Source organism: Micromys minutus (assembly GCF_963924665.1).
Source record: "Micromys minutus genome assembly, chromosome: 13".
NCBI classification, from domain to species: domain Eukaryota; kingdom Metazoa; phylum Chordata; class Mammalia; order Rodentia; family Muridae; genus Micromys; species Micromys minutus.
Genome location: NC_137982.1, coordinates 34,518,624 through 34,533,390, shown reverse-complemented (window position 1 = coordinate 34,533,390; position 14,767 = coordinate 34,518,624). Strand labels below are relative to the sequence as shown.

General features: G+C 44.9%; 1 protein-coding gene across 4 annotated transcripts in view; it reads left to right on the top strand.

The window, feature by feature from the left end:
- Positions 1-2,763: 2,763 nt before the first annotated feature.
- ITGB6 (integrin subunit beta 6) overlaps positions 2,764-14,767 on the top strand; it is a 120,840-nt gene continuing 108,836 nt past the window's right edge. For 2 of the 4 annotated variants that reach the window (XM_080927148.1, XM_080927149.1), the window contains exon 1: positions 2,766-2,963. The gene's annotated coding sequence lies outside the window, so the exon portion shown is untranslated. Of the gene's footprint in view, positions 2,964-14,767 lie in introns of all 4 variants that reach the window. The other 2 variants (XM_080927151.1, XM_080927150.1) reach the window with 2 other exon arrangements.

Sequence of the window (14,767 nt, the reverse complement as noted above, 5' to 3'; positions counted from 1 at the left end):
GAGTGTTTAGGGGCTGGAGAGATGGCTCAGAGGTTAGAGCACTGACTGTTCTTCCAGAGGTTCTGAGTTCAATTCCCAGCAACCACATGGGGGCTCATAACCATCTGTAATGGAACCTGATGCCCTCTTCTGGTGTGTCTGAAGACAGCTACAGCATGCTCATAAATTAAAATAAATCTTAAGAAGACAAACGGAGAAAATGAGAACGTTTAAGCTCTCTACTACATGTTTCCAGCAGAACGATACTTAAGTTGAATTCTTGAAACATTAGATGTAGATCCCATTTTGCAACAACTAAACCTATTAAAAAGTATTAAAAAGGAATAGAAAAAAGTTTCAGCAGTTAATGTTATACGATACTTTGTGTAGGATTCTTTCAAGTACTAGATTTTGAAGTATCATACCTTAGCTAAATATATTTCTTAAATAACGTTCCAACTAATCAACACTCTACCTATCCCTGAAAACCAATATGGAGACATGTTGCTGGGTGGCTTGATCTTGGTTTCGTATCCAACTATCTACAAGTTCATAGATATCCAGGCTCGTACGTTTGGCATCCGGCCAAATAGCGAATGCTTGGATTTAGCAAGTGTCACGAGGTACATCATCAAGGGAGCATTCAGTCATTTCACAACCCCTCCCCCCAAACAGCAAGGCCCCTGTCACTTAAGCCTCAAGAATACTGGGAGCAGGCGACCCACGCATGTCCTGGTAGGACAGCCAGTGAATATGTGTCCATCCACTGGGCTGGGGTTGAAGAGGCACAAATGCCTAGGGTTGGAGTCGGTGCACTGAGAGAAAATGGCCGAATTCAGAGAGCGCCCATCCCTTCCACACAGGACACTGAAGTCTAAACAAACAAACAAAAGAACATTCATTAATTAACAGGAGTGGAATAAAACCTACAAAATGAGCTGACCAGTGTGCACAGCGGTCTCGTAACCCCCTCGGAAGCAGCGGCATCTTCATATGGAAGCCCGAACTAGTGGTTTGCTTTGGTGGTAATATTGTAAATCAAGATTGAGTTAGGTGGTTAATTTTTTTGTCTCTATGTCAAAAGCAAGGGAGAGAGCTGGCTTTGGTTTACAGTCTGGGGGTACAGCCCACCACAGCCGGGAAGGTTAGGCAGCAGGAGTGGAGGTATCTGGTCGTATTACATGCACAAACAGGAAATAGGAGCAGATGGACACTGATGCTCATGTCCTGTCTCCTTTGTCAGCCCAGGACTCCAGAGCATGTACTACCTACGTTCAGAGTGGATTTTCTCTCCTCGGTTAACCCTCTCTGGAAATACCCACACGTACATGCCCAGAGATGTCTCTTCTGGGTAACTCCAATTCCAGTCAACATGAAATTAAAGATTAGCCTCCACAGGTAATTTCCTTTTCCCTCTTTCAGCACATCCTGTGGTTCACTCATGCACTATGCGCTGGAGTCTTCCACCTAGGAGAAGGGAGGTCCTCTAGGTTAGGGCATGCCTCCCAGGAAAGGAGCTTGTCAGAGAAGAGTAATGTTCCTGCGGCAACACTGGAGTCAGGTTTTGAGTTTCAAATGGAAGTGATTTCTCACATCTGAGTTCGTTTAAAAGGCCAAATATGTGCTTCCATTACAGGAAATTAAAAGCTCATTAAGGCTCCTGGAATCAAGAACGATCTGAAAGGAAGTTTAGACGTTTCCTCACACTTACGCCCTGTCCCGCTTACACACTTCTGATGGAGGGTAAATAAGCTCAGATGCTCAGAGTTTTTCTAAAATCCAACAGCCAGTGGAGTCTGGCTTCACACCCAGCTTTCTCTGTTCTTGCTGCAACGTTCCTCAAACCCTACAAAGGTTGCAAGCTGCTAAATTGTATCAGCGTGCCCACTACCCAAAGGGAGCCAGAAATTTTAGATCCCAAATCTCATGGGCTGTGTATCTCTGGACAGCTCAACTAACTTCTCTGACCAGCAGGTTCACCTATAGAGCAAGGACTATATGATCTGTCCTATGGCTTTAGGGTGGAAAAGAAATGGGCCGAGGTCCATCGAGTGCTGGGTGAAGCTCCTGGCACGCCGCAGGAGCTGGAAAATAGTGTCGATCCTTAATGCCACACCACTTTCTTAGAGAAACTGAACTTTCAACTTTAGCCTAGAAAGAACAGTCATAATAACTCACTCTTCTTGACAAACGCTGTTTGGACATTTCTGTTCTCAGCTGTGCCTGGCCAAAGTAAACCTAATCCAATCTGGCCCAGTTACCGCTTGGCATCATTTTGAACACTCGTCCCCATTGCTTGTTCTTTTCAGTCTCTGGTTTACCCAAACAGGCCATTTTTAGAGAGTAGTGAGTTTAAACCTAAGCTGCCAATAAAATAGATTTATCTTGAAAACAGCAGGGCCCTTCTGAAGGAATGTCAGTATAAGCACACACAGGGTCCAGGGTTTCTCGGCAACCACTCTCACTGGCCTGGGTTTGTGCTCAACTGTGAACTCTGAAAATTCTATTTTGGGGGGGTTCATGTCTATAAGTGTCTTACCAACCCAGCCATCGGCTAGGTTTGGATGTCCTTTAAGAGTGAACTTGATCCTGTTTCACTTTTGGTCTCCCTCCAGAGGAGCGAATGCGCTGGCATAGTTCTGCCATTTGTCAGCCAGAAGTCTGGCTACACATTTGCTCGTCAATCTAAACCTAACCTATTCTCATACGCGCACTTGGGGGTTTGTGTAAATCAGCCAGGCGCTCTGTCACTCAGGAGCAGTATCTCTGCCTGGCGGTGCACACCCACATGCCTTTATGAAATGTCTCATTATGCCAGTGGAAGAAATAGTCCAGTGAATGTGCTTTTTCAGGGATGGTGACAACTGAATGTTTTAAGTCTATTCACTACCACGAGGATCAATGGCACTTCCGCCAAAGACTTTGCTCACGGGTACAGTAACTCGTGTCAGCACTTTCTGAGATTAGAGGGTCTCCCGTGCGAGGTAAGTGGACCAAGTTTTCTGCATGGCTAACAAACGCAAGCCCTAGCTTTAGAGTCGAGTGTTTCCTGTCTGGCCATGGATCATTACAGACCAATTCTGCTTTGGGGATCCATAATGTCATTTTGACTTTCTCAGCACTGAGGGACCCATGAGTGTGACCCCAGGATTTGTACAAGAGCAGACCCTATTAGCTCAGTGTGTTTTATTGTGTCTCTTTCTACATTTAGGCCCACACGAGGTTTAATTGGTTGCTTCAAAAAAAATCTAATAGTCAAAGGACAGTAATCTATATATTACTATCCACTTGATGTTTGGTAATATGTTTGGTAACATGCTTTAATCGTGAATTAGTCAGACTTTTTAAAGAATATTTTAAGATTCTTCTTTTTGTTGAAGTAACTGTGATTTTTTTTTTTTCAAATGGGTGATGAGATTAGACTTCATTGGTTCTTTCTAACATTTCCAAAAGGAACAAAATGACAGATCAACTGAGAATGTGTGTGTGTGTGTGTGTGTGTGTGTGTGTGTGTATGTGTGTGTGTGTGTGTGTATCAGCACTGACATGCCAATTTGGCAGGTCCAGTTAACTTCAGTGTCTCCAGGTTATACAGTTTTAATGTCCAGCTAATACATGGAAGCCGTGGAGAAATGTAGATGAAAAGACGGTCACTCCCGGCTACTACAGAGAACACATTTCATGTCTGCGAGTGTCTGGGACGCCTGTTGTCACTATCGTTCACTGTGAGAACTCTAAGACCAATACAGCAGTTTTAAAAAACTCAATGCCTGTGAAAGGTTATTCATCTAAATAATGTAGCCCCTAAAATTAAGGACTCACAGATGTAACTATATTGTATTGACTCTCAAAGTGTCTAAAATGGACCAGTATAAATTCTGTTTAGAGAGCAGTAACTTTTCCCTCACTGTTGTGGATTCTGAACAGCTACAGCAGATCATAGCAGTTTAATACTGAATTCCAACCATGAAGTCACTTGGTCACACTATAAACATTAGTGTCTGCTTAAGTAAAATAGTGTGTGTGTCCTAGTGAATGAAATACAAATCCTGGCTTCCCAGAGCAATCCCTTCCAGGGTAGCCTTTTCTCTCTGACTTCTGCCCTCTAGTGTTTGCAGGATGAAGTGCGGTCTCAAAAGTTCAAATTAGAAATATACTGGTATTTTTTGCAAGATTGCAGTATTTTCCACAGACACCATATATTAAAGCAAACTTGCAGCTAGATTTGGTAACTGGGGCATTATATGGTGGCAGGAACTTTTTATCTGAAGATTTAAACCCAGTAGAATCTCAACCCCATCTTCAGACCCCTAAAGAGCCATTGACTTAGTTCTTAAGGGTTAAATCCCTCTTCTGCTTTGAATCCTTGCTTCCAATTTTGCTTCTATTGTGATATGCAGAAAGGTAAATGATACTAATAAATAAAGCATGAAACTAGGCATTGCTCTGACATGTTCCTCCGGGGGAAGAACTTACATTTTGATTCTTCTAAATTGCCTGAGAGGTTCAAGGTTTTTTTTTAAATTTGACTCTAGGAGGAAAAAAAAGTGACTAATTTTTTTTAAAGGCCTTCAAGAAAGTTGATGCATACTGACAGTCACAGAAGCCCTGAGTCAAACTCAGGGCCTAGCCGTGGGGAACTATATTGCTTTGACTTACTTTTTCTTTACGGGAAACAAAATATACTTCCAAAGCTGTCTGTCCCTAATACTACTACCATGAAAATCAGCCGCAGCTGATTATGAGTGCTAACAATAGACCAAGGTCATGCGGGGACCTACCCAGGCTGCTCTCATGGCTAACCTAGCCACAGTTCCTAGTTAGCCCTGCCAAGCTAGTGAGGTCAGCTAGGCCAGGCAAGACTGCTATTTTCAGCTGGAGTTCCTAAGAGGAAGCCCTTGACTGTCCTTCAGGCTGCTGGCATTTAATTTTATACTCAGTCATTCCAAACTACTGCCTGTCCTATGCGTGATGACCTCTCTGGTTCACATTATCCTACCTTTGAGGAGAGTTCTATGGCAGGTTCACAGGTAAGTCATACTATGGTATTAAAATGAATCTTTTGTGTAACAAAAAAAAAAAAAGCTCACTGACTCACGGCTGCATAGGAAGCCTCAGGCTGTTTCAGACTCTCTTACACTCCTGTGGTCCCAGCCTGCAGCTACTGCCAGGCCAGGCCATATCCAGGCAGATTGGCCAAGGTCTGCTGGGGTCCTCTCCTCTTCCATGTCCCTGTTATACTATAGGTCATCCTTTCTCCATACCTCTAACCCACCAACATTTGAGTAACTGATCTGGAATTATAACCCAGGTCTACTGGCTTGGGCCTGTTTGTCTCACTGACTTGGAGAGCTAAAAGATTATCTGTGAATGTCTTGGGGAGTAAGGAGTTAAGTCAAAAGGTAGAGGAAGTGAGGGCATGCTAGGGGCTGATGTTCGCTGCCTTGTGAGCACAGCCCAGTGCTTCAAGACTTGGAAACCAAAGGGATATTAACACAGAGACAGCATGCCAGGGGTGGTAGTGTCCACTTTTAATCCCAACTCTCAGGAGGCAGAGATAAGCAGACCTCTGTGAGTTTCAAGGCTAGCCCAGGCTAGCCCAGTCTGCAGAACAAGTTCCAGGGCATATAGGGCTACAACAGAAAAACCCTGTCTTGAAAAAGACAAAATCCAGAACAAAAAAAAAAAAAACAAACCAAAACCAAACAAAAACAGAGACAGTCAGCATGTGTACCTCACACATGCTATGCCTTCAGACTTGCTCACTTAATGTCTATACACTTGGCTCATCTGTGCAAATTCCAGCGTGGGAAGCCTCAGCTTCCAGCTCTGTGACTAGCACTCATTGTCCCACAGCTGCTCCCGGCGTGTGACTGAGCTCTTTCGTCAGAGGCACCCACAAAGGCTGACTTGGGGAAACCGGCAGACTGAGCCGGCCTTCTGTCCTTGCACAGGCTTCCTGTGGTCAACTGTGTGGCTAGGTAGTCACTATGACCTCAGCGTGGAAAGGATTAATGGTAGAAGGCAAAAATCTGGCTTCCAAATGGATTGCTCAGTATAGCATGTCATATCTTTTTTTTTTCCCCCTTTCAACCATCATTTGTTTGCTCAAAATTCTTGGTAATTTGGGTTAGGTATAGTGGGTTTTGTTCCTTTGTAGGTCTCTTTTAGGCCAAAATTATTAGTGTAGGCTGAGACCGGGGCCATGCACATATTATGAAAAATAGGCTGTCTGTTGACTTGTGTCCTTAGCTGTGTGGCCTCATAGGTAAGTTTGAGCTTATTTTCACAGTTGCCCTGTGAATACACTGCAGCAAAAGCTGTCTTTGAGTTTGCTAGAGTTTGCTAGAAACCCTTTGACACCTGGTGCAAAGCAGACTGAAGGAATAGATGGGAAGAGGCCAAAGAGGCTTGGATTGGGGGCCATTCTCAATCTACTGCATAGACCATCTCTGGGCTGTCTTTCTGAAGCCTACATGTAAGGCTGGGGAGACCCCTGCCTTCCTTAACAACCACCACACTGTATATGACACTCTATGTAAGTCTGAGCAGACACTGGGGAGAGGACCCTGTCTGTCCTGATGAATGCCAAGCAATCTCTGCCCAGCTTTCTGGGACTAGACAGGTAACAAATACTTCTGTAATAACTGATGAGCCTCCCAGAATTTACAGGAATTAGAAACACAAGAAGAGTCCAAAGGAAGAGAAACCACAACACGTCCTATGAAGTGCAGGCAAGCATACTGTTGCAGAAAGTACTGAAGACATAGGACATCACCGGGCTCCACTCTTAGTCAGCAACAACGCAGTGTGGCCCACGTGAGCTCCCTCCCTCTAGCCACACGCCCTCCAACTGAACACGGTCCTCATCGATTTCCTTCCCGTACTTCAGTGACCTCAATTACCTATTAGAACTAAAAGCAAGGGTTGGCTGCCACTTGTCCGGCTCTTAACCCACTGTGTAGAACTGAGGACAATATGCTAGTCTCCACTGAAAACGAGAAAGCTAGAAACACATCAGCCGGCTCTGAGCCAGTGAAGGAAAGAATATTCATATATGAGAAATATATATGGAAAATGTGTCTGAGTCAGAAAAAAGGTACCTTAAAGATGCTATTATATAATAGCTTCATCTACTATCCATCTGCCCATTCATTTCCTCAGTCCTTCCTTCCTTCACATTGCCTACCAGGTTTTCACTCTCGACGACCTCTTATTTTTCATGCAAAGTCTTGAATGACCTGAAAGGTCTTTCTTTTTGTCACTCTTTGCACTCTGGGCAAATCAATAAATATCTAGCTGATGGACCAAAAGCTCGGCTCCGGGTTTCTGGAAAAGAACACAGGGGAAGGGGAACCCCCTTCTTCTTTTTGCCTGAGCCAAATGGCCAATTGACAGCTACTTGCTGCATTTTAACCAGTGACGGCCAGAGCTTGCGGCTTGTATTCTACCTTCTCATCCTTATTCCATCTGTAAAGGCAGGAAACATGCTACAGTCACAGACACTCATCAGAGACAAGCCATTGACGTAGACACGGAACAAGAAAAGGCTTTCCAGGCTGACGTTATCAAGCGCATGCTCAGTAACCATTCCAGGCTGGTGTTTTGAGTCACAGTCACGCGCATGTTGAGTAGCCATCAGAAGCCTCCTTACTCTTTGTGGGTGGGGACGGAGAAGCAAGTCTTCAGGTTTTCAACAATTGGCCTGTTTCAGGAAGACACTACAGCTGGGCTTGTTGGTATGTCACTTCTATCAGAAGCCCCGCCTAGCTCTTCTCCATTCCTTTGTAGAAGACTGGAGTCAGACCCATGGCTGCTTCGAGGGAGCTGCAGTCCGAAAGAAATTTCAAGGTTCAGGGCTCAAGTCTAGAAGGGATGGTCAATTTTGCTATTTAGAACCAGGGCATCCTGCCTCACTTGACTGGGGAAAGGCTTCAAATAGACTTGGGATTAGAACTATGGACATCTGATAATTCAGACTTTTATGGCCATGATCGCCCATGGTCTCAGCTCTGACCTCTGAGCATCCTCTAACTCTGAGAGGCCATTTTAGTAATGACCCAGTGTATGGATTGTAATGTAATTGTACCCACTGTAATGTTTCCACTCCTGAGAACAATTGTTTGTGACTCCAGCAGAAATATCACAGGGTCCTTCTGATCAAAGCATATCGTGGAAGAAGCTGGATCTGTGGGCAGGCTCCAGGTCTAGGCCCTAACTTTTAATGACAGTGTGAAACTAGACAAGTACCTTGATCTTTGGGGCCCTTACCTTTTCCCCCCTTCAAATTAAGGAAAGTTATTCATTAAGGAAAAGGTGGACATTTTTTTTGTAAGATATTAACAGGGCTAAGGGCTAAAGAGGTGGCCCGGCAGTTAATAGCACAGCTTACTGCTCTGCCAGAGAACCCAGGTTCCTATCACCAGGTGGTATAACTCTATTTCCAGGGGAGCCGACACCCTCTGGCCTTTCTAGAATATGCATGTGCATCATGCATTTAAATTAACACAGGCACATGCACATAGACAGAACTAAGAAATAAATTTTGAATGGCTGAATTAGAAATGGGGTTACAGCCTACTGTCCATTGTTCTAACAGTAAAACTGACCCCAAGTTAATTCATAAAGGAAGGAAGACGGTTTTGATTCCTACTTCCAGAAGTCCAAACAGATGCTGTGGATATCTGTTTAGCCTCTGGTGAGGCTCTCATTTTATTCCATACATGTCACATGAGCATGGCAAGGAAGGTAGGGGACAGAGTCACCACCAACTTTGCCTACTCATCAGTTCCCTTGAGACAGTAGAACCCTGTTACCTGATTCTCTCTCTTTAAGGCCCCCTACCGCCTCTCTATACTATTATGCTGACAACTAAACTTTAACCCGAGTTTAGCCTGGGGTGAACCATATCTAAACCACAAGGATATCACAGTGCAGGAGAGAATCAGCCAGAGTGACTCAGCTAGCAGCTGTAGACTGGAGCTGGAGCCTGGGTGTAGTGACAGCATTTCCTCCCCAGCCCCCAGCAGCAGCTGGCTGGTCACTCTTCTCTGCTTAGGATAACTCTTTTGACAGATACTCTGGAGCAGAGCTCAGCAACTTACCTCTGCCTCTTGGGCCCTTGTCTGTGTATGCTTTCGGCTTGGATCAGTTTTTCTTCTTCTTTTTTTAACTCTTAAAAAAGTATAGATATATGCCAGGGCCCACCTGGCATTCTTTAATAGAAAGGATATAGAATGGGAATCTATGGCCTAGTGGCTTGGCAGGGGATCTCTGCCCAAAGAACTCTGCAGGGACCTGCCTGGCCAGGACACTGATATATGTATGATTTTCCTAAATGCCTTTTAATGCATTTCATCTACCTACCTATCTATCTATCTATCTATCTATCTATCTATCTATATATTTATCTATCTATCTATGTATCTGTATCTATCTATCTTTCTACTTATCTATCTATCTATCTATCTATCTATGAATCTGTATCTATCTATCTATCTATCTATCTTTCTACTTATCTATCTATCTATCTATGTATCTATCTATTTATTTACCTATCTATCTACTTGTCTATCTACTTATCTATGTATCTATGTATGTATGTATGTATGTATGTATGTATGTATGTATCTATCTATCTATCTATCTATCTATCTATCTATCTGTCTATTTATCTACCTACCTACATATCTACCTATCTATCTACCTATCTACCTACCTATCTATCTATCATCTATCTATCTATCTATCTATCTATCTATCTATCTATCTCTCCAAAGTGCTCTTCCTGTCACATTCCCCCAGCATCACTCCCTAAAGTCCCTTACTCTGAGGACTGAGGAAGAGTATGCACCCTTAGGGACATTGCTGAGGAACTTTATTCTAGAAAAGCCTCATTAGTCTCATCCCTCCTACCAGAAGCCACTAGGAAAGGAATGCACTCCAAGTACTATTTAATGCAGATCACACTGTGTGCTTTAATTATCAGCCTTTGGTAGCCAAAGGAAACAAGAGCTCTTCATTCGATGCTTGAGCAAAGGAGCAGCCCTCACACAGCGCTTGTGCATGAGCACGCACAGGCTTCACACACACCTCAGATACTCTGAGGTATGCCAGCCGACCCCTTCACTCTGTGAGTACACACTGAACTGGCAGTGGTTCCTAGGTTCTGGGACTACAGCAGCAAACAGAGCAGATGTGAATCCTGGCCTTGGGAGCTTGTAGTCTGATGGGAGGAGGATGCTGAAGTTTAGCAATAAGCACGATGAATAAGGGGAATTGGTGGTGTGCTACACAAACGAGAGACAGAAATACAGCAGGACGAGAAGGGGGAGAGGACTCTCCTTCGAGTGACACATGCTCATAAAAGTGACATTTAAGCCACCATTAAGGAAGAGATGCCTGTGGCTGGGAAATGTTGTTTCCCATAGCCAGTGCAAAGGCCCTGATACACAGAAAATGTAAAGGGCTGGTGAAGAAAGACAGAGAAGGGAGGGTTTTGAGGGACCTGTGGCCAGATGGGTAGGCCCTCAGAGTCTGATGTATAAAGTCCGAATTCTTTACCCGGGTTCTGGGAACACACAGTGACGTAACCCGACGTAGGGTTTAACAGGGTTCCACTTTGGCATTTGCGGTAGATTTCATTGTAGCTCAGAGGAGACCACAAGGTCACTTGCACTGATAATAGCCACTTCCTTCCTGTAAGCCACTCAGGACTGTCAGCCTTGGTCAGCTCCCAGTGACTCTGCTGTGTCCCCTGTCACAAACATCTGTCTCCAAGGAACAAAGTTCCTTCATCAAATCCCCATGGACCTCAGCAGCACAGAGAGATGTCCAGAGAGGAAGAAGAGTTCCTGCATCCCCCTGCAGACTCCCAAGAACTCAGCCTTCACCTAGCAAGATACATTAGCACTAATTAACGAGCTCTTTTCAGTGTCTCTCCTCCCTGTGATTAATTCTGGGTCAGAGACAGAAAGCCCGTTCCATTGTGGTTCTTTTTAAAAATTACTATTATTCAGGCTTCTAATACTGGTGGATTTCTGAAGTCATGTTCTCTAGCTGTCACAACGCGTAATAGGAAAATTCAATTTATATATATATATAAAAAAATTAGGCGAGGCAGAAGAGGCATGCTTTTCGGTCTAGAACAAAGAAGATCAATCCCAGCACAATGGCAGCATGACATTTGTGGACTTTGAAGATTCCGGGCTTCCTCTTCATTAATTAGAGAGAATCAAGAGTTCTGCTGGTTAATTATTTGCAGAAAATCGTGTGCTGCAAAAGCAGATGCCAACTCACTGCGGCGACAGCCAGCTGCAGCTCCCCCATGGTAATTAAGTACTGTGTTAGCCCCTGGCTACATCATCTTGTTGGCAACTATACACGCCGAGGACCACTACCATCCACCACCCACCCCAGCACCAATCAGCCAGAAGTGTGCTCCTGCACTAGATTTTCTAGCACAGAGTTATCAAGAGGTTAACAGTGCCCTGGGTGGACAGCCCCCACACAGGTAGATCTTTCAAATGCCAGCAACCACAATAAAGGAAAGCTCAAAGTCACCTGCTCTCTCAAAGAGTATGTTCAGTGGGACAAGAGATTGCCATGTCAGGGCGAGTGGGCTCTCTTGCAGTGTTACAGTGATAATAAATACACTGTATTCATGATTTATCATTTAAATACACAGTGATATCTTGATACTAAAAGCTAGGTTCTTTTTTCAGTTGCAAAAGTAACAAATGCTCACCACATCAACAGTAGGCAATGTAGAAGCAGGTAAGGTACAACTTGCAGTTTCTCTATGAGCCTTCCCATCCTCCTGAAATACAGGGTTGTCTTTCTAGACACCCCCCCCCCAGGCTACAGGTTTGAAGCATTTTTCCACTAGTCAGATGCTGACAGACAGGGCTGACTCACATTCATACTCATTTTCTGTTAGCCCCCCTCAGCTTCTCTGGGTTCCCAAACCTAGCAGCAGATGCGACATCAGACCTCAGGCCCAGCTTTGGAGTCTTGTTAATGGCTCTGACCATGCGGGATAAGAAATGCAGGGACACTGTCATCTGCTTGTATGATTTGAACTCGAGAACGAGAGGTAAATCCAAAAATGCCACTGCTGGGCGAGCAACGTGGCCATGAGGCCAATCTTTTATTAGAGCACGCATAGTGCTGGGAAGAGCATGGAAGGACATTAACCTCATAAAAGCCACCAGTGCTGCAAGGGAACAGATGCTTTCCGTCCACTAGCACCTGCTGGGGAAACAGCCAGAATACAATGTTACCATTCTAGAAATAGACTATGCCTAAGCTCAGCTGGAGCGCTGTTCAACACCAGCAAGGAGCACACAGCCCAGAGCCAAAACACTTCTCTGTCCTCTCCATAAGTTTCTTGGGGAATGTATCCAAAGGACCTCAGAGCAAGATCTAGCCTGACCAGGGTATCTGATTGGCATTTGGAACCCTCTGGCAATGAAGGAGAGGCTGTATTGCAGGGTTTTCCCCACAACCCAAATTGCCCTGGGGTGTTTTGACATATGTTGTCAGAAAGGCACTTGGGTCATTTCACAGCCGAGCTATTCAAAGTATTTTAAACTCTTTCTGCAGGCAACTAAGGTTATAATATTGACCTGGCCAACCTCAGACATGTTCTTAAGTTACTCAAGGCTTTCTCATCCAAAATAGAAGTTTGTAACTTGAGTTCTGCCTACGGACTGTCTCTGACTAGATCTCTCTCTCTCTCTCTCTCTCTCTCTCTCTCTCTCTCTCTCTCTGTGTGTGTGTGTGTGTGTGTGTGTGTGTGGTGTGTCTCGGTGTCTCGGGGTGGGGTGGGGACAGTGTTTTGATGGCCTCACCTGACCGAAGTGGCAGAATGTGAACCTGTTCTCCTCAGCATTTTTGTGTGCTGTCTGCTCAGGACTGGATTGTTTGGTGGTAGTGAATGCTTTTTGTGACACAGGGCATGCTTCTTAACTTAATGTGTTCACCTGACTGGGCCTGAACACCAGGTTATTTACCAAAACCCTGATCCAGATATTCGTGGGGGGACTTTGTAGCTGCCAGCTGCCGTCACCCAAAATTAAAGATGGCTCTTAATGGCCGGGGTGGCCCACATTCCTTCAATGAGCTCAGGCCTCTAAAGCAAAAAGAAATCCCGACTCAGAACCACAGCACTAGCCCTGTACTCCAAGCTTTCTAAGGCCCCTAAGGAGTTTGGATTGGACAGCCTCAGGAATTGGATTGGCTAATTCTTTAAACCAAACCAAAGAAACAAACAGATCCAAAGCACAAAACAGATAAACAACAACAACAAAGGAAGGAAGGAAGGAAGGAAGGAAAGAAAAGAAAGGAAAAGAAAAGAAAAAAAGAAAGAGAAAGAAAAAGAAAACACCCCCCCCCCCCACCTCCAGGGCACTGCAGATCTAACTAAATTCACTGGTTATCTGTCAGAGAGCCCTGCGCTGTGTGCATAAACCCCTGCAAGTCATTCATCCCCTGTTCTATGTGCAAGGCGGTGTGCTAAGTGCTAGGTGTAATGACTGAACAGATAGTCCTTGGTCTCCAGCAGTGGCTTAAGGCAGGAGGCATCCAAGGGAACAGAACACATTTGTCAGGTGTACAGGGTACGCAGGCTCTGTGATGCTTAACAATGAGGAAGCAAGACCCAATGTGCTAGGAGAGACACATCCATGGGAGGAGAAAGCTGTCTTCTCAGCAGGTGACTTTCTTCAGAATTCCCCTGTCTGGTGAGAACATCTCTTCAACATGACCTCACTTCCTTTCCCGAAGGCATGGGGTTTTTCTTCAGCATGGAAGCTTCGGGAAAGGCCTGGTTTGGGTTCCTTAGAAACCACCACTTAGAATAGGCAGGGTGCCTAATAGAAGACTCTCTTTGCAAAGAGACTCTCCAAGTGCCACCTTTCAAATCTTTTTAAGCTATGCTATCTTGTTTTTACATTTCATCTGAAAAGAAATACAGTCAAAGCAGCGAAGAAACAAGACAATCCTAAGGGTTGAAAGGAAGGTAAAGGTTTGTTAGTCTTTTGCAATGACGAGTTTGTACAGGCTCCACCAAGCTGAGACTGGGTGTCACCAGGCCTCTCTTTCTGAGAAAGGACATTACCAGTTCTTTCCTCTTCCCCTGAGATGGGTAGGTGGTGACAGAAAGAGAAGAGCTCTGGTTAGTCACCAGGACCTGTGCGTGTTACCAGAGTTCAGGCAAAAGTGACAGAGTCCACAGAAAGCACCCTCAGTGCATGGAAAACTAGAGTCAGTTTCCTCCCTGAGACTCAGTTTTCAGCTGTTATAGGAGTGTCTTAATAAATTCGCTGTAAATCATAATGTGTATGATTGACAGATCACCTCCTAGAGTTTTGCAAGGCAGCACCATCCTCGGAGGTCCTAGAGCCATTTCAGTCTCCAACCAGAAGCCTCAGCATGGAACCCTGAAGTTTCCATGATTTCTGAGCTCTTCTTGTCTAAGGATGTCCCCACCTGCCACCAAATTACTGCAGGAGCACACCTTGATTTCTCCAGTCTTTCAGGGACTCCCTCCCACCCGTTGGCCCACTTCAGAACTACATGAGTGATGGCACTGAGCAGCCTCAGCCTGCTAGACTCCCACCACAGCCTCCCTTTCTCCCACCACAGCCTCCCTTTCTCCCACCACAGCCTCCCTTTCTCCCATACCCACTTCCTCTTCCCCTCCCTGGCCCGAGCTGACCGCCTCTAATTCAGGTATAATGTCTGACTACAAGTCTGTTGCTCTTCGTAAGATTATAAACGACTTAGG